This window comes from Mobula hypostoma, chromosome 4 (genome assembly GCF_963921235.1).
Source record: "Mobula hypostoma chromosome 4, sMobHyp1.1, whole genome shotgun sequence".
Lineage (NCBI taxonomy): Eukaryota > Metazoa > Chordata > Chondrichthyes > Myliobatiformes > Myliobatidae > Mobula > Mobula hypostoma.
This window is the reverse complement of record NC_086100.1, coordinates 35,108,987-35,130,630: the sequence shown is the minus strand read 5'-3', so window position 1 is coordinate 35,130,630 and position 21,644 is coordinate 35,108,987. Positions and strand designations below refer to the sequence as shown.

General features: G+C 42.1%; 1 protein-coding gene across 8 annotated transcripts in view; it reads right to left on the bottom strand.

The window, feature by feature from the left end:
- tnk2b (tyrosine kinase, non-receptor, 2b) overlaps positions 1-21,644 on the bottom strand; it is a 255,079-nt gene that overhangs the window by 93,856 nt on the left and 139,579 nt on the right. The gene's annotated exons all lie outside the window — the stretch shown is intronic.

The window sequence follows — 21,644 nt, the reverse complement described above, 5'->3', positions numbered from 1 at the left end:
CCCATTGTATTGCAGGATAGCTCTGAAAGACTGTTGGAACTGGTTTTTACGTTGGCATTAGCACTGATAAGACTGATTAGAATACCCTGAAGCAATTTACCTCAGCAGTGTAATTCCCCTAAATGATAACGGAGATCAATACTTCTCCAAATAATGGAGTTTCCAGTTCAACACTCCAGTCCCCTAAGCAAAGAAAACAACATCCATCATCAAAGATCCCACCATCTGGCCCTATCATCATTTCACAGTTATCATCGGGCAGGAGATACCAAAAAAACACCAGACTCAAGAACAGCTCTTTCACTTCCAACCATTCAGTTCATGGATCAACTGGCAAAATCTAAATCACTACAGTTTAGCAATACTCTGAACACCTTTCACTAAAATGGACTTTCTTGCTATAATTCAATAGGTACATTTAATAGAAACATAGAAAACCTACAGCACAATACTGGCCCTTCGGCCCACAATGCTCTGCTGAACATGTACTTACTTTAGAAATTACCTCGGGTTACCCATAGCCCTCTATTTTTCTAAGCTCCATGTACCTATCCAGGAGTCTCTTAGAAGACCCTATTGTATTCGCCTCCACCACCGTTGCCAGCAGCCCATTCCACGCACTCACTACTCTCTGCATAAAAAAAAACTTACCCCTGACATCTCCTCTGTACCTACTCCCAAGTACCTTAAAACTGTGCCCTCTCGTGTTAGCCATTTCAGCCCTGGGAAAAAGCCTCTGATTATCCACACCATCAATGCGTCTCATTATCTTATACACCTCTATCAGGTCACCTCTCATCCTCCGTCGCTCCATGGGGAAAAGGCCAAGTTCATCAACCTATTCTCATAAGGCATGCTTCCCAATCCAGGCAACATCCTTGTAAATCTCCTCTGTACCCTTTCTATATAGTTTCCACATCCTGCCTGTAGTGATGTCACCAGAACTGAGCACAGTACTCAAAGTGGGGTCTGACCAGGGTCCTATACAGCTGTAATATTACCTCTCGGCTCTTGAGCTCAATCCCACGGTCGATGAAGGCCAATACAGTATATGCCTTCTTAACCACAAAGTCAACCAGTACAGTACTCCAAGTGGGGTCTGACCAGGGTCCTATATAGCTGTAACAATGTCAGAGAAATATATACAATATACATCCCGAAATTCTTTTTCTTCGCAAACATCCATGAGAACAGAAGACTGCCCCAAAGAATGAATGACAGTTAAAAGTTAGAACCCCAAAGCCCTTCCTCCCAGCTCTCCCCTCCCACGCACAAGCAGCAGCAAGGCTACGACCCCCACCACCCCCACCAGCAAAAAAGCATCAGCACCCTCCAAGCACTCAAGCATGCAGCAAGCATCAATAAAGACACAGGCTTGAAGTACCCCAAAAATACTCGTTCACCTGATAATTCGACATACCACATGCTCGTTATCTCCCTAAAAGATGTGTCCCTGTTTCACAGCGAGATGGGAGACATAAGAACCAACTCGCTGATTTACAATATTAAAAGTCCGTTGTGTCGCTTTTTCCTGAGCTCTGCACCCAGAGAGTTGGCACCAGAAAGACGCAGCTCTCTAGACACACAACCCCTGGCAGCTAACCTGCTGCTCCTGATGTTCCGTGCTCTCCCATGATCCTTCAGTCAGGGGCACCAGCCTAGAATCAGCACGTCCCCAGAGCCACGAAAATCTGGAACCGCGAAGGCGCACTCGCCTTCTAGGCTACGTCCTTGAGATACCAAAAAGTGACACCGGTTGTGAGGCCCTGGGAGCGGGTCCTGGTTGTGTTTTATTATTTAATTATTAATGTTAAATGCATATTTTTTCCTTGTGAATGAGACTTATATGATACTGTTGTAATTAAGTTTTCATTGTACCTGTGCATACTTGCACATGACATCAAACTCAACTTTGGTCACTTCTCAAAGGATATGGAACTTACTTTGAACATATAGTAATAAACATTAAAACCATACATTAATAAACCAGCATTTGTGCCTTGTAGTATTATTGCTTTCCTCTGTTATCTTATGCTTACAAAGGTGCAATACAAATGACAGATTTCTTCCTGAGAAGAAAAGGGAGACTGCAGATGCTGGAATCTGGAACAAAAAGCAGAATGCTGGAAGAACTCAGCAGGTTAAGCAGCATCCGTAGAAGCAAAAGATGTAAGCCACTCTTTTGGGTGAAGATCCTGCATGAGGACTTAGAGGGAAGAGGAAAGATTGCCTGTATATTAAGCACATGTACTGAAGAATGACATGGGTCTGAGGTAACAAGTCTTGGCAAGGTCATTTTGCTGGAGCAGAAGAGAAACAGAAACTACTGAGGGAGAACAGTGAGAGCGAGAAAGAGAAAGAGAAATTAACAGATGTCCCATCATAAGAGTGGATTAAAACCACTTCAAAGTGGGCATCCCTATAAGAGAATTTGCAATGGAGCAGTAGTATGAAGACAAAAGTAGTACTGAAACAAAAAGGAAATTATTATAAGAATTCTAGGCAAAGCAGCATCTGTGGAGGTAAAAGGTGTAGTCATCTTAATTTTGAGAAGGGAAATGTAGCTTGGAACTGAACTACCCTTTGCACAAGAGTGTCAATTGCACTGTATCATCACTTCTTGTTTCACAACTTCTTTACAGCCAATTTTCTCATCAATGTTCCTTTATTCGCGAAGATAGCAACAATTTTGATGACTTGATTCTACTTTGCCATTACTCTGCCAGCACCATGTCCACTTTATTGTGCAAACCCAACAAGTATCTATGGAATTGTTTAATTCTGGAGTTCATCATAGCTTCACCAAACCATGTTAAAACCTACATTTCAATCAACAATAGAAGTGCATGGATGTTATGCTATCTTGATTCCTGATGTTCACAGAGTAACAGGATATAATTCTGGGCAATTACTTTCAATGACTCCTTCCAAATCAAGAGCAATGAAAAACAAAGCAAAATCTCTTTCCTCAGTGCCAATTTTACCTCACTTGAATCTAACAAAACTGTTTTTTTGGTTCACTTTAATTAATGGCACCCAGTAAAGGCAGACTTCTGAATTTTGCATACATTCACTTGTATTACTGTGATCACAATCCAAAATAAATTTGGTATATGAAGCTACAGTTTCAAAGCAACTTCTGTGTAAGATGTGATTCAAACTAATTTTACCAAGTCAAAAACCATTTCTTATCCAACTGGATATAACCGCTGTCCCACTGGGACATTCCACGACATGTACGTCATTTTAATTTGACAGCAGCTAATGTATAAACACAATAATAGAGTTTTGGAACCTGCTGTACACATCCTGAATTTAATTTCTTTAATGCACAGGTTAAGCACAAAAGGTGGCTAAGAGCTTTCACTGAGTAAGTCACAACTTGCCTCCAAGCTTCCCATGTGCAGAGAGTTATGAACTCAGGACTTAGGGTCCATGCTTCTTTTGGCTGCTCCAGTTAGAAATGTTCCACTGTGGATAACAAACCAAAGTTATGACTAACACATTTTTTCATTTATTGGTATTGGCACAAATTACATAAGCTATTTTTTTCTGCAGAGTGTTTTTTTTTGCTTTAAATATTTTCTGAAAGTTGTTTTTTCCCCTGCTGTAAAGGCCACACATTCTCCTGCTGCGAGAAGGGAGACACTGTCTGGGCCAAAGAGAGAGCCACAAAAGATGTCACTCAGAATTTTGATTTTCTTCCTTTCCTGAAGCTACTGGCTGATTATGGCTTCTGATAATCAGAAAAACAACAATGGAAAACAAATTATATTTGTCGCCAGGCCAGCTACCAAATCACAAGATTTGGTAACTAATCTATGATTGTGAATGATTGAAAAAGCAGGAAGAAGAGTTCAACAGCTAATACTAAAGACTATTACATTTGACCCATAATGTCTACATCACTCTGTTGAACTGCATTTCCATGTGCTCCAGTATTACTACATCCCTCCACTATGAAGCTGTAGTAGCTTACAAAATTAATGCTGGTGTTGGCAAGCTAGTGAATACCTTTACTCACTCCAAAACAAAATAACTTTAATGAAAGTGAACATAAAAGTAAAACAGCCAAAAGAAAATTTCAGCAAGAAGTGAGCACCTGAAATGAAATATCTTTATTGTCATTGCATAGTACAACTTGTCATGCACCAATACAGTGAAAATGAGTTTGCAACTCCCATTACCAATGCTATAAAACAATAAAATAAATAAACAATAAATAAAATCAAGTAACCAGCCAGTACAACCAGCAACCATAAAAACCAGTATTAAAGTAGCAATATAACAAATTTATGGATGATGCTTGATCGATTGGTTCAGAGCAATTATAGCTCTGGAGAAAAAGCTATTTTTCAGTCTGGGATTTGGGATTTGGAAATTCTTGTCAGTTTTAGGTTTTTGTTTGAATATCTTCAGTTCAATTAACTTTTTAAATCTCTGCATGTCACTCTTCCTCTTTATGACTGGCTGGCATTAGCAGAGCAGTTCACATCTTCTTCACTCAACCTCAATTGCTGCCCCAAAGATTGAGAAAAGGTTATTCATAATCACAATGACAAGGTTTATATGGCAGTCTAAACACACAAATCCAAAACTAACATTTTCCAATATCATGCTGTGGAAGTTGCAGTAAGGGAAGGGTTAACATAATTTCCAGGCAAAGATAGATTGCAAATAGAGAGCAAACAGCCCAAGCAAGAAAGGACTTTGAAGAGCATTGCTTCCCTTTACACACCAGGGATCTAGAGATAGGTAAGTAATCCGAAGTACACACACTTACAAAAGGACAATTGCTTTACTAACTCCAAAGTATCATCAGTTGTCAGCTTGTAGTATCTATCGACTTTTAATACCTGTGTGCCCACTATGCTCCAAGCGAGGAACCCTGGAGCACATCCTCAGCAGCTGCGCAAGGGCACTTAGTGAGGGACGATACCAATAGAGGCATGATCAGGTTCTGAAGCTGTCAGCTCAGGAGTTGAGTGGGCGAAGCGGTCCCGACGCCCCCAAGCAAGCCATTGCCTTTGTCAGAGCTGGGGAGCAGCCAATACCTGCCAAAAGAACACCTGCAGGCATCCTGACCTCTGCAAGGGACTGGCAGCTGTTGGCAGACCTCGAACAGCAGCTCCAGTTCCCCAACCATATCGCAGCCACCACCCTGTGACCAGATATTGTCCTTGTGTCTGAGTCTACTAAGCAAGTGGTGCTGCTGGAGCTGACAGTCCCATGGGAAGATGGCTTGGAAGAGGCCTTTGAAAGGAAGCTCTCCAAGTACGCAGGACTGGCCAGCAACTGTCAGCAGGCTGGATGGAGAGCGAGGTGTCTCCCAGTGGAGGTTTGTTGTAGGGGATTCGTAGCCCTTTCCTTAGCTAGAGCCTTCAGCAATTTGGGCATCGAGGGACAGAGGAAGAGGAGAGCCATCTGCAGTAGCACCGATGTGGCAGAGAGGGCCTCAAGATGGCTGTGGCTCAAAAGAGGGGAGCCATGGAGTCATAATAGATATGTAAAAAGGAAAAGACTGGTAAAGACAAATGTAGGTCCCCTGCAGACAGAAACAGGTGAATTGATTATGGGGAGCAAGGACATGGCAGACCAATTGAATAATTACTTTGGTTCTGTCTTCACTAAGGAGGACATAAATAATCTTCCAGAAATAGTAAGGGACAGAGGGTCCAGTGAGATGGAGGAACTGAGTGAAATACATGTTAGTAGGGAAGTGGTGTTAGGTAAATTGAAGGGATTGAAGGCAGATAAATCCCCAGGGCCAGATGGTCTGCATCCTAGAGTGCTTAAGGAAGTAGCCCAAGAAATAGTGGATGCATTAGTGATAATTTTTCAAAACTCGTTAGATTCTGGACTAGTTCCTGAGGATTGGAGGGTGGCTAATGTAACCCCAATTTTTAAAAAAGGAGGGAGAGAGAAACCGGGGAATTATAGACCGGTTAGCCTAACATCGGTGGTGGGGAAACTGCTGGAGTCAGTTATCAAGGATGTGATAACAGCACATTTGGAAAGCGGAGAAATGATCGGACAAAGTCAGCATGGATTTGTGAAAGGAAAATCATGTCTGACGAATCTCATAGAATTTTTTGAGGATGTAACTAGTAGAGTGGATAGGGGAGAACCAGTGGATGTGGTATATTTGGATTTTCAAAAGGCTTTTGACAAGGTCCCACACAGGAGATTAGTGTGCAAACTTAAAGCACACGGTATTGGGGGTAAGGTATTGGTGTGGGTGGAGAATTGGTTAGCAGACAGGAAGCAAAGAGTGGGAATAAACGGGACCTTTTCAGAATGGCAGGCGGTGACTAGTGGGGTGCCGCAAGGCTCAGTGCTGGGACTCCAGTTGTTTACAATATATATTAATGACTTGGATGAGGGAATTAAATGCAGCATCTCCAAGTTTGCGGATGACACGAAGCTGGGCGGCAGTGTTAGCAGTGAGGAGGATGCTAAGAGGATGCAGGGTGACTTGGATAGGTTGGGTGAGTGGGCAAACTCATGGCAGATGCAATTTAATGTGGATAAATGTGAAGTTATCCACTTTGGTGGCAAAAATAGGACAACAGATTATTATCTGAATGGTGGCCGATTAGGAAAAGGGGAGGTGCAACGAGACCTGGGTGTCATTATACACCAGTCATTGAAAGTGGGCATGCAGGTACAGCAGGCGGTGAAAAAGGCGAATGGTATGCTGGCATTTATAGCGAGAGGATTCGAGTACAGGAGCAGGGAGGTACTACTACAGTTGTACAAGGCCTTGGTGAGACCACACCTGGAGTATTGTGTGCAGTTTTGGTCCCCTAATCTGAGGAAAGACATCTTTGCCATAGAGGGAGTACAAAGAAGGTTCACCAGATTGATTCCTGGGATGGCAGGACTTTCATATGAAGAAAGACTGGATGAACTGGGCTTGTACTCGTTGGAATTTAGAAGATTGAGGGGGGATCTGATTGAAACGTATAAGATCCTAAAGGGATTGGACAGGCTAGATGCAGGAAGATTGTTCCCGATGTTGGGGAAGTCCAGAACGCGGGGTCACAGTTTGAGGATAGAGGGGAAGCCTTTTAGGACCGAGATTAGGAAAAACTTCTTCACACAGAGAGTGGTGAATCTGTGGAATTCTCTGCCACAGCAAACTGTTGAGGCCAGTTCATTGGCTATGTTTAAGAGGGAGTTAGATATGGCCCTTGTGGCTACAGGGGTCAGGGGGTATGGAGGGAAGGCTGGGGCGGGGTTCTGAGTTGGATGATCAGCCATGATCATAATAAATGGCGGTGCAGGCTCGAAGGGCCGAATGGCCTATTCCTGCACCTATTTTCTATGTTTCTATGTTTCTATAAGTAGCTAGCTATCTGGACACAAGCTGGGGTTTGATCAGTCCCGGCTGGGTCACCTGGAGGAGGGTGTATGATATTGAAAGACCTGAAACACCCGATGATTCCAGGAACATCATTGAAAATGTGTCCAGAGGCATCAATAAATGTATGTACACAGCTGAATGGTGACTGTTCTTGCAAGTAAGGAATTCAAATACACAGTTTACCAAATGGTCAATATCAGTAACAGCTAGGCAATTCCATATAAAAATGGCATTTCTCCATTTAGAATTCAAAAGAGTGTGTTGACAGGGGCCATGCTATTCTCTTGTGGGGCCAGTTGTTTTATATCGGTGACAATAATGCTAACCTGCAGTTGGCTGACTAAAATTTTGGAGCAAAGTGATATTGGTTTTATTTAACTTCCCCTTTTAACCCATTTTCTTTCTACAACCACTTTTACTGACCTTTGCAAACTCTGTCAAAAGTGGGTAAGGTGATTTGGAATACACTGAGTGGCCACTTTATTATGTACACCTGCTCATGAATGCAAGTATCTACTTAGCCAATCATGTGGCAGCAACTGAATGCACAAAAGTACGAACATTGTTAAGATGTTCAGTTGTTGTTTACACTAAACATCAAAATGGGTAAGAAATATGATCCAAGTGAACTGACAGGAAGATGATGGTAACTCAAATAATCACGCATTGTAACAGTAGTGTAAAGAAAAGCATCTCTGAATGCACAACAGACCAAACCTTGTGGATGGGCTACAGCAGAAGACCACGAATATACACTCAGTGGCCATTTTATTACGTAGAGGAAGGGCCAAATAACCTAGGTCCATTAACACTCCATTGTATCTGATCAAACCACCATCTTATCACCTTGTTTAATTCTCAAGAAATAAGAAGTGATTAGACAACGGGGTGACCCATTGGGGCACCCTTTGAGAGAAGGGTAGTGCAGTCTGATATGACCAGAATGAACATTAAATCTTCCTGAATGCTATTGGTATCGCTTTGCTTTGGAAACTGAAGTAGAAAACCTCAGTTTATTAAAGAGGAACGACACGTAGCAAAGCAAATATAGCTCCTCCTCATTTAACGAAGGACACTTTTGATGGCATCATTTCTGGTTTATCTTGTGCCTCTCGTTGTCATTCTGGAGATGTGCATGCCTGTCCTCCACTGTCTATTCTCCATTTTTTTTTTGTCCTGACTCTTTGATTCTGGAGTCGTGCGGCCCTGGCCTCATCCGATTCTTGTTCTCTCCCTTTCCTTGCCGCTTCCCGACGATGTTTGGTATCATCTCTTGACCATAATGTTCCCCTTCCCTTTCCATGCAGCATAATTAGGCTGACCATTTTTTTTTACCCTAATGCTGGATAGAAGTTATGAAGCACTAACACCAAGGATGCTGACTATTCTTGATGATGAGATTGACGCTCTCCTAAATGGACGTCATATAGTCACCGCTGTCCTTTGACTGCAGCAAAGGGTTTTACGGGTATCTTGAAGTATGTCATTACAATAAGATTTAATTATCTCTTATTGATGGGTGGCAGTTAGATCTGGTCCAATCCTGCACATGCTGATGGTGATTAGCAGAAGGTGACCCCTTGAAATAGAGCTGCCCTGCCCCTTTGCTCCGGTAGGTGTCGCTGCTGAGGCTGGCCATGCTGGGCAGTCGCGTCCCGATTTGCATGATGGCGGATCGGCTCTCGGGTGAAAGCGAGCCTGTTGATTTTGGCAAATGAGCAATTTTATACGAATATATAATCCTGAACTTTGCCTGCATTCTGTAAGTTAGCTCATTTTAATTCGATATAGCCAAAAAAAGTGCCGCTGTAACGCACCGTTTGTGCTAATTGGAGGTCACAAACAGACAAGACAGAGCATGAGAGTTTTAGTAGTATACAGACAGTATTGCACTGGACAACAGTAAATGGCTTAAAATGGCTTTTGCAACAGCTAGTGTTTTGAAAAAGAAACTACTATCCCCACTAGATTTCTACCAAATGGCTGCTATGACTACAACTACTTAGGTCAATTGACACAACTCCGAAGGAGCCAGGGAACACAGCTAATTATAGTTTATAAATTTATAATACTTTGCATCACAAGAATTGCAACAGAACAAAATAGATGTAAACATTAAAAATGTTAATAGCATCTCTGCAAGCAGCCAAAGTACTACACCTGCTGATACACCTCCTCCCTCAGGTCCATTCAGAGCCTCACACAGTCCCTCCAGGTGAGGCAACACTTCACCTGCAAATCTGCTGGGGTCACCTGTTGTGTCCGGATATCCCAATGCAGCATCTTCCACATTGGTGAAAACTGCTGTAAACTGGGAAACTGCTTCATTGAGCACCTCTGCTCCAAATGCCAAAAGCTGAACTTCCCGATGGCTGAACATTTTAATTTTGATTCCCATTCCTGTTCCAAAATATCAGTTCACGGCCTCCTCTTGTGCCTAGATGAGGCTACCCTCAGGTGGAAGAGCAACACCTTATATTCTGTCTGGGTAGCCTCCAACCTGATGGCATATCAATTTCTGCTTCCAGTAAAAATAATTTTCTCTCCCCCTCTCCTCTTCTTCTATTCCCCACTCTGGCCTCTTACCTTTTCTCACCTACTTATCACTTCCCCTGGGTCCTCTCCTCCGTCCCTTCTCCTATAGTTCACTTTCCTCTTCAATCAGATTCCTTCCTCTCCAACCCTTTGTTTTCCGACCCACCTGGCTTCACTTATCACCTTCTAGCCACCCTCCCTCCCCACGCCCACCTTTTTATTCTGGCATCTTGAAAGGCATGGACAGAGTGGATGTGGCAAAGTTGTTTCCCATGATGGGGGAGTCTAGTACGAGAGGGCATGACTTAAGGACTGAAGGGCGCCCAATCAGAACAGAAATGCGGAGATATTTTTTTTAGCCAGAAGGTGGTGAATCTGGAATTTGTTGCCACGGGCAGCAGTGGAGGCCAAGTCATTGGGTGTATTTAAGGCAGAGATTGATAGGTATCTAAGCAGCCAGGGGATCAAAGGTTATAGTGAGAAAGCAGGGGAGTGGGACCAAATGGGAGAATGGATCAGCTCATGATAAAATGGCGGAGCAGACTCAATGGGCCGAATGGCCGACTTCTGCTCCTTCGTCTTATGGTCTTATTTTTCCCCCTTCCTTTTCAGTCCTGAAGAAGGGACTCTGCCTGAGACGTCAAATATTTATTCTTTTCCATAGATGCTGCCCGACCTGCAGAGTTCCTCCAGCATTTTGTGTGCGCTGTTTTGGATTTTCAGTGTCTGCAGACTCTTGTGTTAAAAGTCCTCAAAGGACATTTCCTTAAAGACTTAAATAAACAAAGTTCCTGATCTGACACACTAAATCTTCTGAATATTGTGATTTTTTAAAAAATCTGTTGCATATTTGTGATTTTGCTGATTTTTTGAAGTGAAATTGTAAATCAACTAGAACCATCAATGCTTATTTCTGTAAAAACTTTGCAACAGTGGACACAGAATCGGTAGAAGTGAAGCAAAACAGCATTAAGGTCATGGACAATATACGGATTAATGATGAGAAGGCGCTCCCTGTCTTGAGGCACATTAGGGTGAATAAATCTCCAGGGCTTGACAAGGTGTACCTCAGTCCTCATGGGTAGCAAGTGCAGAAATTGTAGGGGCCCCAGCAGAGGTATTTAAAAAAACCGTCGGTGAGGTGCCAGAGAATGGGACGATAGCTATTGTTCCAATGCTTAAGAAAAGCTCTATGAATAAACTAGGAAATTACAGGGCAGTGAGCCTGACACCAGCAGAACCATAGAACACTACAGCACAGGAACCAGGCCATTTGGTCCTTCTAGTCTGTGCCAAAACTTTATTCCGCTAGTCCCACTGACCTGCACCCAGTCCATAACCCTCCAGACCGCTCCCATCCATGTACCTATCCAATTTATTCTTAAAACTTAAGAGTGAGCCCGCATTTACCACGTCAGATGGCAGCTCATTCCACACTCCCACCACTCTCTGAGTAAAGAAGTTCCCCCTAAACCTTTCCCCTTTCACCCTAAAGCCATGTCCTCTCGTATTTATCTCACCTAATCTATGTGGAAAGAGCCTATTCACATTTATTCTGTCTATATCCCTCATAATTTTGTAAACCTCTATCAAATCTCCCCTCATTCTTCTACGCTCCAAGGAATAAAGTCCTGACTTGTTTAATCTTTCCCTGTAACTCAACTCCTGAAGACCCGGCAACATCCTAGTAAATCTTCTCTGCACTCTTTCAATCTTACTGTAGTTGGTTAAGTTAATGTAAGGTATTCTGAGGGATCAGATATATAAGTATTTGGATAGACAAGGACTGATTAAGGATCATCAACATGACTTTGTGGTAGCTTATGTCTAACCAATCTTAAAAAGAGTTTTTTTGAGGAAGTTACAAGGAAAGTTGATGAAGGCAAGGCAGTAGATGATATCTACATTGACTTTAACAAGACCCTTAGCAAAGTTCAACATGGTAAGTGGGTCATGCAACACACACAAAACGCTGGACGAACTCTGCAGGCCAGGCAGCATCTATGGAAAACAGTACAATTGACGCTTCGGGCCAAGACCCTTCATCGGGACGGGATAAAAAAAGATGAGTCTGTTAGAAGGGGTGGGGGGAGGGGAGGAAGAAACAAAAGATGATAGGTGATACTTGGGGAGGGGCAGACAGGTGAAGTGAAGAGCTGGGAATTTGATTGGTTAAAGAGTTACAGGGCTGAAGAAGGGGGAATCCGATAGGAGGGGGACAAAAAGGCCTGGAAAGAAGAAAAAGGGGGAGGAGCTCCAGGGGGAGTTGATGGGCAGGTAACGAGATAAGGTGAGATTGGGAAATGGGAAGAGTGGTGGCATTACCGGAAGTTCAAGAAATCCATGTTCATGCCATCCGGTTGGAGGCTACCCAGACGGAATACAAGATGTTGCTCCTCCAACCTGAGTGTACCCTCATCACGACAGTAGAGGATTGGCACGTCTGAATGAGAATGGGAAGTGGAATTCAAATAGTGGCCAGTCGGAGATCCCACTTTTTCTGGCGGACGGAGAGTAGGTGCTTGGCAAAGAGGTCTCCCCACCTATGTCAGGTCTGACCGACACGCAAGAGGCCATGCCAGGAGCACTAGATACAGTAGATGACCCAATACACTCACAAGTGATGTGTCACCTCACTAGAAGAACTTTTTGGGGCTCTAAATGGTAATAAGGGAGGAGGTATAGAGGCAGGTGTAGCACTTGTTCCGCTCGCAAGAATAAGTGCCAGAAGGGAAAACAGTGACAAATGGACAAGGGAGTCACATAGGGAGTGACCCCTGTGGAAAGAAGAAAGTGGAGGGGGGGTGGTTAGTTGTGCTGGTGGTGGGATCCCGTTGGAAATGGTGTAAGTTACAGAGAATGTGCAGGATGCAGAAACTGGTGGAGGGGTAGGTGAGGACAAGAGGAACCCTATCCCTAGTGGAGCAGCGGTTGCGTAGGGTAAGATCAGACATGTACAAAATGGAACAGGTGCAGTTGAGGGCAGAGTTGATGGTGGAGGAAGGGAAGCCCTTTTCAGAATCAGAATCAGGTTTATTATCACCAGCATGTGACGTGAAATTTGTTAACTTAGCAGCAGCAGTTCAACGCAATACATAATCTAGCAGAGAAAAAATAATAATAATAAATAAAATAAAACACAAGAATAAATAAACATGTAAATTACGTATATTGAATATCTTCGAAGGAGGTCAAGAAAGTTCAGTTCTTTGACATTCAGAATCAGTTAGTAAATTGGATTTGACTTTGGGTGTGTGGGAGAAGCCAGAGAGTAATAGTAGGTGGTTGTCTCTCTGACTGGAGGCCTGGGACTAGTGGAGTCCTGCAAAGATCAGTGCTGTTTGTCATTTATATCAGTGATCTTGTTGGTAATGTGGTAAATGGGATCAACAACTTTGTGGATGATACCAAGTCTGAGGTGGAATGACAGCGAGGAAGGCAATCAAAGTGTGCAGTGGATCTGGACTTGCTAGAAAAATGGGCTAAAAATTACCCATGGAATTTAATGCAGACAGGTGTGAGGTGTTGCACTTTGGGAGGACAAACCAGGGTAGGACTTACACAGTGAACAGTCAGGCACAGAGGAGTGCAGTAGAACATAAAGATCTAGGAATGCAGATCCATAATTCCTTGAAAGTGGAGTCACAGGTAAACAAGGTCATAAGGAGAGCTTTTGGCACATTGGCCTTCATAAAATCAAAGTATTGAGTACAGGAGTTGTGACGCTATGTTGAAGTTGTATGAGACATTGGTGAGGCCTAATTTGGAGTAAAGTGTACAGCTCTGGTTATCTATCTACAGTTTGTCAGTAAGACTGAAGGAGTACAGAGAAAATTGACAAAGGTGGTACCAGGACTTTATTCCCTGAAGTGTAGGAGAATGAAGGGAGATTTACAATGACCAGTAACCTACCTGGTACTTCTTTGGAATGTAGGAGGAAAATGGAACATCTAGGGAAAACCCAGGCATTCCACACAGAGGACATGCAGAGACTACTTATACAAGATGCTGGAATTAAACTCTGACTTCTCAAGCTGTAATAGCATTGCACTAACTGCTACACCATTAAGGGTGAATGCTGAAAAGTTTAAGGGGAAAATGAGAGGAAAGTTTTTTCACTCAAGGGCAGTGAGAGTGTGGAATGAGCTGCCAGTGGAAGTGAGAGAAAGGGATTCAATTTCAGCATTTCAGAGAAGCTGGATAAGTATATGAATGGGATAGATATGGAGGCTATGGTCCAGGTTGAGCAATGGGATTAGTCAAACTAATAGTTTGGCATGGATTAGAGGGATCAAAGTGCCTGCTTCTGTGCTGAAATGTTCTATAACGCGATTACAGCGCCAAATATGCTTTAAAGATGTTTATACATTAGAAATGCATTTGGACAAAATTGCTTTGCAGGATATTTAAATTAAATTCTATAATGGAACATATATTATACAAGATCCAGTCAGGATGTCGCACAATGGGGTAAAATGAGAGGAAGCAACACTTATTACTTGATAACTGTAGGAAGAGTTGAGGTAATAAGTCTGTAAAATATATTCATATTATTGCCCTCAGAATTAGTCCAACTTCTGTCCCACAGAATCAGGTTTAATATCACGGACATATGTCACGAAATTTGTTGTTCTGCAGCATAATTACATTGCAGTGCACAATTTAAAAAACTATAAATTACAACAATGAATATATTTAAATAAGTAGTGCAAAAAGAAAGCTAAAATGCAAATAGTGAGGTTGTGCATATGGGTTTCATAGTCCATTCAGAAATCTGATTGTAGAGGAGAAGAGGCTGTCCGCATCTTAAGACTCCTGTACCTCCTCCTTGAAGGTAGCAATGAGATGAGGGCATGTCCTGGGTGATGGGGGTCCTTGATGATGGATGCTGCCCTTTTGAGTCATCACCTTTGAAGGTGTCCTGGATACTGGGGAAGCCCATGATGGAGCCGGCTGAGTTTACAACTAGTTGCAGCTTCTTCCAATCCTGTGCAGTGGCCCTTCCATACCAGACAGTGAAGCAACCAGTTAAAATGCTCTCCATGGTGTATTTGTAGAAAGCTGCGAGAGTCTTTGGTGACATACCAATTCTCCTGAAATTCCTAATGAAATACAGCCGTTGTCATGCCTTCTTTGTAACTGTATCAATGCACTGGGCCCAGGATAGACCTTCAAAGGTGTTAACACCCAGGAACTTGTAATTGGTCTTCCTTTCCACTGTTCATCCCTTGCTGAGGACGGGTATGATTTCAGACTGGCTTGCATCAAGAGCTACCTGAGTTTGCTATTTCTCTATTGCACTTGCCTACAGTGGAAAGTGTCTTCCTATTTTAAATAGAAAAGTCCATAAAAATGCTATGACAGCTTCTTAAACCCAGACTTCCCAGCTGCCAATAAGCTAAAAAAACTGGATATCTCCAATGTTCACAATTAAAATAATACTTTAAACAATTAAATTAACTCAATAACAAAATGCGAATGTATCCGAATACATCTTTCTCTTGAAGCCATCACTTGCCATCCAAATGACTGGAACTGATGAACCTGATGGCAGACATTCTACCATAATTGCCAAGGAACTGCAGTTAGCTGGCTCTTGGCTACTGGGATTAATCAGGTCAAACTTTGGAGCAAAATCGTTAGATGTTATTATTTGGAATATTTACATTCACTCAAGTGATTCATCCACTATGGCAGTGTAGCGGTTAGTATGATGCTGTAACAACTCGAACCATTAGAGTTTGGAGTTCAATCCTGGTGTCCTCTACAACGAGTTTATCCGTCCTCTCCATGGAACGCATGCTGCTCCAGTTTCCTCACATAGGCCAAAAACGTACCGGTTAGTAGGTGAATTGTCTGTGATTAGGCTAGGGTTAATAATCTTGGGATTGCTGGGCGGCGTGGCTCAAAAGCCAGAAGGACCTTTTCCACACTGCATCTCCAAATAAATAAAATGCTGTGCACGACTGCTGTAGCCAAAACCACCCTCCTATCAAATTCTCCAGAAGGTGTTGACAGATGTTCTGCCCCTCCATGCATGTTAATGTCATTAGTGTGTGTTCTCCACTGACAAAATAGGAAGGAGGGTGGGGAAGGAAGAGGAAATGAAATTGTGAGAAAGGATAGAGTAGACAGTCTGACATGATGTTACAGCTGGTGTAAATGTCATCTCTCTGTAACCAGACCCTGAGATAAATCACCTGCTTCTATAAATTTAGGGACTTTGAAATCAGGACAGGCTGACACACAGCAGGATGTGGAGTGTAGGTTACAGACATCTCATGAAAAGGTACACAAGATCATGCCTCATCAGCAATCCAAATACTGAATACACCAGACCCAGTTAAATATTATCCCCACAGTCAGTCTGAAGATTTCTGCCTTAAACAGTCACTTGTTTTAAACAGTTTCTTGTTTCAAACATTCGCTTTTAACACAAACTCAGGGCTGGAACACTAGGCTTTAATTAATCTATCTCTTCTGGCCTGGAGATTAAAGTCATCGTGCACCAAACTAAAATAACCAAACATCCTGAATGCTTCAATATCTGGACAGAATTTCCTGTTCTAACCACAATCAAAATTAAAAGGCAAATTAAATTAAATTTTAAAACCGGTGCAGTCAGAAATCTGAAGAATGCAAATATCTTATAAAAAGATAATAGATTACAGAACTGGATACAAGGCTGACAAACATCCTTCAGTGCAGATTATTGCATAGTTATGAACAGTATTTGAGTATGAAAGTTTGACCATGGGTAGATTAAAATTGACAAGGTTAACAGTTATGAAGGTATCTTCTTCACTAGTTTTACTTGTTCTAACTTTGCTTTCCAGCAACTACATAGCAATCAGGTTTCAGGAATCCAATGGTGTTAAAAAATATATATATAACACCTCTAATACAACCGCCATCTTAGTCCCTGTTTAGTTAAATATTCAAGGAGATTTTCTGTAATATTTGAAGTGCTGACAGATTTAGATACCGAGAACAATAAGTACTAATAGAGGTTGTTCAAAAACCCTAAAACAGCAAACAGGACTGCTCATGATACTTTGAATTTGGTTTCAACAGCTTTCCTTTTGTGTGTACAGCAAATTTGTGTACAACTTCAATATCAAATCTTACTGAATTTCAAATACTGTATACAGGACAAATGTTTAAGCACTGTTAAACCAAAAACTCTTGTTAAAGTTAGAATCCAATAATCTGATGTGGGTTGCCAGCCTAGAGGATGCAAGTTAGAGATCAATGAATTACTAAAAGGATACAAATGAATTACAAATAACTATTAAATATGTATCAATGGTATATTTATTATATTAAGACTAGTAATTAATGAGCATTCACCAAGTGAAAAAAAAATCATCTAATAGATTTTTCCCCATTTTACAGCCTATTTTCAAACTGGGAGGTCTATAGATACTTCATTGATCTCAAAGGAAATGACAGTGTCACAGTAGCATCACAAGTGCACAGAGATACAAATATTAGAAGGGAAGAAATAATAAAAAATAAGTTACTGCAAACTGTCTAAAAGAAGGGGGGGGGGGTCATCATTTCCCCGGCTATAGGTTGACTCATTAAGGAGCCTAATGGCGGAGGGTAAGAATGACCTCATATAGCAGTATTTGGAGCAGCACAATTGTGTTAGTCTATTACTAAAGGTGCTCCTCTGTTCGGCCAAGGTGGCATGCAGAGGGTGAGAAACATTGTCCAGAATTGCCAGGATTTCCCATAGGGTCCTTTGTTCTACCACATCCTCCAGTGTTTCCAGTTTGACTCCTGTAACAGAGCCAGCCTCTCTAATCAGTTTATTGAGCCTGTTGGCATCACCCGTGTTGATGCCATTGCCCCAGTACACCGCTGCATAGTAGCTTGTACTGGTGATAACAGACTCTGTAGAACATGTGAAGGAGAGGCCTGCATGGACCTCAGTCTCCTCCCAAAGCAGAGGCGACTCAGGCCCTTCTTGTACACAGCCTCTGTGTTGGTGCTCCACTCAAGTCTGTTATCCAGGTGTCCCCCCAAGTACCTACAGGTCAGCACCACATCCACGTCCTCGCAATAGTAACAGGGAACAGTGCAGGCTTAGTCTTCCTAAAGTCCATCACCATCTCCTTTCTCTTACTAATAATGAGTGCAGAAGATTTATCACTTGCATCATTTGACTAAGTCTCCCAGAAGAGTCCTGTATTCATCCTCCATTTTCCCTTTATACACCAAACTATTGCTGAATCATCAGAGAATTTCTGCAGATGACATGTCTCAATGTTTAATCTAAAGTCCGAGGTGTACAGGATAAACAGGAAGGGAGCCAATACAAACAAGAGAAAATCTGCAGATGCTGGAAATCTGAGCAACTCATACAAAATGCTGGAGGAACTCAGCATCTACAGAAAAGTGTACAGTCGACGTTTTGGGCCAAAACCCCGAAGTCCTGCCAAAGGCTTTTGGCGAGAAACATCAACTGTACTCTTTTCCATAGATGCTGCCTGACCTGCTGAGTTCCTCCAGCATTTTGTGTGAGGGAGTCAATACAGACCCCAATGGGGCCCAGTGCTGCTTATAGCCATGTCTAACACACAGCTCTGAAGCTGCACAAACTGCAGTCTGCCAGTCAGGTAGGCCAGTATCCATGATACAGTGGAAGTGCTAACCTTTTCCCCAGCAATGGTATTGAAGGCATTGGAGAGATCGAAAAACATGATTCTTACAGTGATGCCCTGTTATCCAAATGGGACTGGGCTCTGTTCAGCAGGTAAATGACAGCATCATCGACTCCACTGTGCTCCAGGCAGGCAAACTACAGGGGATCAAGGGGTGATCTGACCAGGGTTGGAGGTGAGTTAGGACCAGCCTCTCTAGGGTCTTCATGATGTGTGAAGTCAGGGCAATAGTCATTCAAGACTTTCGGTTAGCCCTTCTGAAGGCTGGAGAAATGGTTATTTTTGCAGTGTCCCCAACTCAAAACAGTGGCAACTAAAGTAAAATGTTCCCAAGAATCCTTGAAGAAACCTCAGATTAAAACTTACAATTCCAAGGTAACACTTGCTTTTTAAAGACAGCTGATAATATTTCAGAAGGCAAAACATGTGGAACATGTCATTATACATAAAGTCACAATGTACAAATGTCAAAACATGATTTTATCTACAAATCTAACCCACGTCAGCATCTTCTATAGAGCTATTTTTATCAAAAAGAACTCAAATGAAGCTAACAGATACTAGTAATGCTTTTGTAAAATGTATGTAAAAGTGTATATACTTTTTGAACATTCACTCAGATCAAGTAAGTATCTGGCTTATGATCAAATTTTTCAGTCGGGCTCTAAAATTGAAAATCAATTTTATCTACAAAAAGTAAAATCAATAAATTTTGCTTTGCAAAGGCATCAAAGGAGATTGAGTAAATGGAGATTAGGACGAATATCAACCTGGAAGGTATAGTTGGGTTCAAGTGCCTACTATTATTCTCAAGTGAGATTGATTTGATATCACTTCAGAAACACTTAGCCTTTTCTGTTTCTATAAATGAAAAAATAAGTACATTTCTTTAATGCCGTTTTGTTGTAGCTAAAAATCTGAAAATGTTAAATCACTTCAAGCAATACCAAAACTAAAGAAATATTTACTAAGAAAATTTGCCCTAAACTCCAAACAACACTTCCTTTTCTCACAAATTTGCACAAAGGATCCCAGGAAGGAACTGTCACTCTTCAGGAACAAGAAAAGCAGCGAGGCCCCATTCAGATGTTAGTAACTCTAGTGAAACTCAGTCATAAATGGTTCCTGTGGTTTGATTTAAGAGACGATGGCAATCTTTACATCCTTTCTTCCTCTTTCACGTGTTAATTGTTATTGGCAATCGGGGTCAGGAAGACAGCTCAGTCCAGCCCACCAAGTCTCTAAACAGGCCTCATTCTGAAACACAAAGTAAACAAAACTCCTTTGTATTCAACTGTGATCTTCATGCAACTTTACAGAAAATCTATCTCCAGATTCCTTACAAATAAAGAAATAAATATGCATTGCCATGCTAAGATCTTACAGAACCCAATCAATTTTGAAGTTACAGTTACAGTCCTGAACTCAAATCATTCACATGCCCTTACTTTTCTTTGCAAATATCAACATCAGAAAACAGAAAGATGTGCAACAACCAAATTTAGTCCAATTCACTCTGAAGAGTAGTAAATGCCTGAACTAGTTAATTACATTTCAGATGCTACACCATGAAAACCACAATCTATACAGCACGTATTTTACAAAACAAGCTGTAGATTTATAATAATTTAGCTAAACAGTTACAGAACATCAGTCATATTCAAGAGGACTAAATTCCATTCCAAAGTATAATTCCTGCTCAAAATGTTGCCATGCCTGGAAAACCTGGGGGCTTTGTAAAGCTGTAACACAGGATGAGGCCTCCAAATTGCCTTTGACCACAGTGTGAATCTCGTCATAACATTTAAGCAACTTCCTGAATCGACATCTGGTTCCAATAAAGCTAACCCTTTTACATTGGGATCTCACCTATACTAATGTGTTAACACAAATATTTGGCAATGGCAGGATTTGAATGTCATTACTTCCTAAAAGGTGAAACCTAACATCATAAGTGGCTCCGGTGCTTCACCTCCCAATGAGCCTTTGACGAATCCCTGATAAGAGATTCCAAGGCGGATGGCTAGATGCTGCAGGGATTTGCATAGGAATAATTTTATTCACCCTTTCAAAGTTGAGATGTTGGTCATGGCTAGAATTAACTCCTGTCCACCCCACTCTGTTATCCCTTATCCACTTCTCTTTTCTCTCCCCTTCCCTCAGAACCTACACATTACCCATACCTTTCTCTCTCTGGTTCTTCCATGTTCCACCATCCTCTCCTATCAGAAGAATGAAAGCTGATCTTACAGAAACATAAAATTATGAAAGGGTTAGGTAAGATAGAGGTAGAAAAGCAGTCTCTATTGGTAAGTGAGACAAGAATGAAGGGACATAACCTCAAGATTTGGGGGAATTGATTTATGGGGGAAACTTTTTTTCCCCTCAGAGAATAGTGAGTCTGTGGAATTTTTTGTCCCAGAAAGGAGTAGAGAGACTAAGATGCAGTTACATAGATCCTTGCATAGCAGGGAAATACAGGGGTCTGAGGAATAGGTGGGTAGGTGGAGCTAAATCCATGGCCAAATCAGCCGTGGTCTTACTGAATGGGAGAGCAGGCTTGACAAGCCAGATGGCCTACCCCTGCTCAAATTTCTAATCTTCTTAACAGTTTCCATCTTTATCAACCCTTTGTCTCTTCCACCTATTTCCTCCCAGCCTCTTACTGCCCCTCCCCCACCCCTCCCTCATTTTTATCCTGGTTCTTGCCCTTTTTCTTCCCAGTCCTGATAAAGAAACCCTATCCGAAATGTTGACTATTCATTTCCCTCCATTGATGCTGCCTAATCTACTCATTTTCTCCAGCATTTTGTTTGTGTTCCTCCTAATTTATACTGCTCTTCTCATTCATCCTATTACAAAGTAATATTTTACACTTGCTCAAAGTAGGCAGCCATCGATCCCAGGGGAATCGTAGATTTGTGCCTCTGATGGACTGTGTCCTCTCCAGGGCACAAGCCTGGGCGGGAAGATTTGAAGAACCAGCTGTTGCTCATGCAGCGGGTTCCCCCTCTCCACATCACTGATGTAGTCCAAGAGAAGGGCAAGTGCCCATACAGCTTGGCACCAGTGTC